Raw genomic sequence first — 2,760 nt, 5'->3', positions numbered from 1 at the left:
AGGGATTAACCATGCTTGCTAATTCCACAGCGTCTAACATAACAAGATGCTTCGCATTTCTATTATGCTCTCCGATCCAGAATTTTAAGCATGTTTTAATGGAAGTAAACTTATCTTCACAGCAGCCTAATACAGCAAGCCAAGACTATTTCCCTGTATAATAACTAAATTGAGAGGAGAAATCCAGTGATTTACTCACATCAGAAAGTACAGCTGCAAGCCCAACTCTTAACTCTGTCCTGTGTACAACCCACAAGACCGTAACCAGTGGATTTGCTCTGTAAGATATTCTCAGAAATGCTTGCAAGTGCCCCAAGGATCTATTTTGGGCTCAGTTACCCCATCATTTCTTTAAAACAGTTGGAGCTGCCTGTTTCTCCAAGAATGAAGTCAGGAGTGGACAGGGAAGCATCCTTTATCACGCTGAAGAAACATCACACATTTGGGTATTTCTGGTTACTTTTACTACTTTTACTATTGGAATAAAAGACATTTTTGCTGTAGAGAGAACTGTGGCATGCTTAATCAAAAATATTATTCAAGCCATGGCACTAAGCTGGTCGGACTCAGCTTCAATTTACAGCGGTCTCGGGCTAGGGGGAGTTCATATCACTTGTGTGGATTTGCTCTGCTTTCAGAGACTCCCCCTCTGAGGAATCTGACCCAACAGGTCTGATTTTCCCTCAAATACACTGATGTCAGTGTTATTAACTGTGATTTACGCTTACCTGAGATCAAAATTAGATGCAGTGCACTTATAGCAAAAGAAGAGAAATTGAACAATAAAATACAAAGAGTCAACTCTGCTCTCACAAATCATGGGTCTCACAAATCTCCATTTATGAGTGAAAAACATAATCGCCGTGCATTTGCAGGTGTTAATAGCAGATTCACAGTTTTTTTCTGATTTGCCTTCATTTTACTGCCACTACATCCATTATTACCTTGGTCCCAGAAGCCAAGTCTTTCTCAGCCTCTTGGCTAGTATCCTGAAAGAGATAATGAGTTCTTATTTATTTTAGCAAATACACTGGCATTCCAATCTATAACGGAATGACTTTCCAAAACTGACACAGGGCTCCCAATTACTGGGTTTTGATGTTTACAGAAAATTAGAGCTTAGGTAGTCAATTGATATCAGCTACATATTCCTGCACTGCAACACAGTAATCATCTTTCAAATAATTCCCTCCATCTCTGAAGTGCTGAAGACTCTGAATGATGCAAAACCATCCAGTTCAGCAAGAGAGGAGGTGATAGGGGGAGGAGATTTCAGAGAGTATCTTTAATGAGGGGTGATCAGGAAGCCCAGCAACTGCCAGGAATTAGGCACTAGTGATCAGCAAGACACAAATGACCTGCAAATCCATGGCAGGGGGGTTGGAATTAGATGATCTTTAAGGTCTCTTCCAAGCCTAACTATTCTATGATATCCACCACAACGTGAACTTACCCTCTGATCAGAGCAGAGAGAAAGGGGTGCACTGTAATTCCTTCTGGGCTGGAAGATGCCCCTAAATGATTTTACTGTGGGTGAAGCAGGTACAGCGGTGCGGGAGCCACACCCCACAGGCTGCTGGAGGTGCTAAGCCTAACTCCAGCCATCTGCTCTGCGGTGAGCAGTCACGTCCTTTCTCCACTGAAGCACGGTAACTGCTGCCAATAGTGCTCAGGTGGAGTGGAGAGGTGTAGGGTACAGCTGTGCCTCCTTAGAGCAGAGACGGTAAGCAATGGATCTGGGTCTCATCAGGTCAGGGGCAGAGATCTCCAGGGTGGCGCTGACACTAATGCCCGAAACAGAGCTCACCTTGAAGTCCCGCAGCAGCTGAGAGACAGCAGGCTCTGAGGAGTCCCATGACAAACTTTCCAACCTCCTACAGGCTGAGCAAACACTCCTTTTTTTCCTTCCTCTCTGCTTCTGGATGATCCAGGCTAAAAATGACAAAACAAGAACACTAAGAAGCGGCAATGACACCTGAAGCTTTATGGACTGACACGAGTACCAGGAAAGCCAACAGGACCAAGCCCTGATATGTGAAACCCTGAGTTTGGCTAAGTTTTGTCACGTGAAAAAAAGGTTAGATTTTTTTTTTTTCTCTACAAATTAAAGGATACTTACTGATGCTATTGCTGATTTTGGAGGGAGAGGATTAAGTCAGTGCGGCTCACTCAGACTGAAGAGAGAGTTGTCCTATTACTGTAATTAGCAGCTGCATTGTGAGGAACTGATAACAGCCAGCCAACGGAAACCACTGACAGCTGAGAACTGGCCTCCAATTCGGGGTTTGGAACTGGAACCCTTTACTTCTGGGAGAAAAAAAAAGAGAACAAAAGGCATTTTGGTGGAATCACATCTTTTTCTCTCTACCTAGAAAAGTCACAGCCAGCATCTTAAAAAAGTAATTTTACCAGTGCTTAGCCTTTAATATATGCGTTAGTCGATACTTTAAAAGAGGGAAAACTTTTTAAAAGCAATAATGCATGAAGGAAGATGTATGCAAAGAAAGACAATCTTAAACAGTACTAAAAATAAATGTAGCTTAAAAAGATCCCTTAGAAACAGCTGTTGACGTTAGAGATTTAATTAAAACGTAATTAGTTATACATTCTCCTTTGAAATGAACAAGCACATTATGGCCTTCATCTACAACGATCTGCCTTTTACATTCATACCTTTCATTTGCCCGTAAAAAAAGGCAGGTTTTTACAGGGAGTGTTGTAAAGATCACATAGTTCTACCTAAAATTTTACACTCAAAGA

General features: G+C 42.1%; 1 long non-coding RNA gene across 1 annotated transcript; it reads right to left on the bottom strand.

Annotated features, from left to right (window-relative positions):
- Nucleotides 1–800: 800 nt before the first annotated feature.
- On the bottom strand, nucleotides 801–2,277 carry LOC128853365 (uncharacterized). The gene is made up of 3 exons (XR_008451873.1): nucleotides 2,120–2,277; nucleotides 1,808–1,932; nucleotides 801–989 (listed from the first exon to the last, which is right to left on the bottom strand). It is a non-coding gene; the product is annotated as an uncharacterized LOC128853365 (long non-coding RNA).
- Nucleotides 2,278–2,760: the final 483 nt, after the last annotated feature.

Source organism: Cuculus canorus, chromosome 12 (assembly GCF_017976375.1).
Source record: "Cuculus canorus isolate bCucCan1 chromosome 12, bCucCan1.pri, whole genome shotgun sequence".
In the NCBI taxonomy this organism is placed as follows: Eukaryota; Metazoa; Chordata; class Aves; order Cuculiformes; family Cuculidae; genus Cuculus; species Cuculus canorus.
The sequence above is the reverse complement of the archived record's forward strand: the minus strand, read 5'-3'. Positions and strand labels throughout refer to the sequence as shown.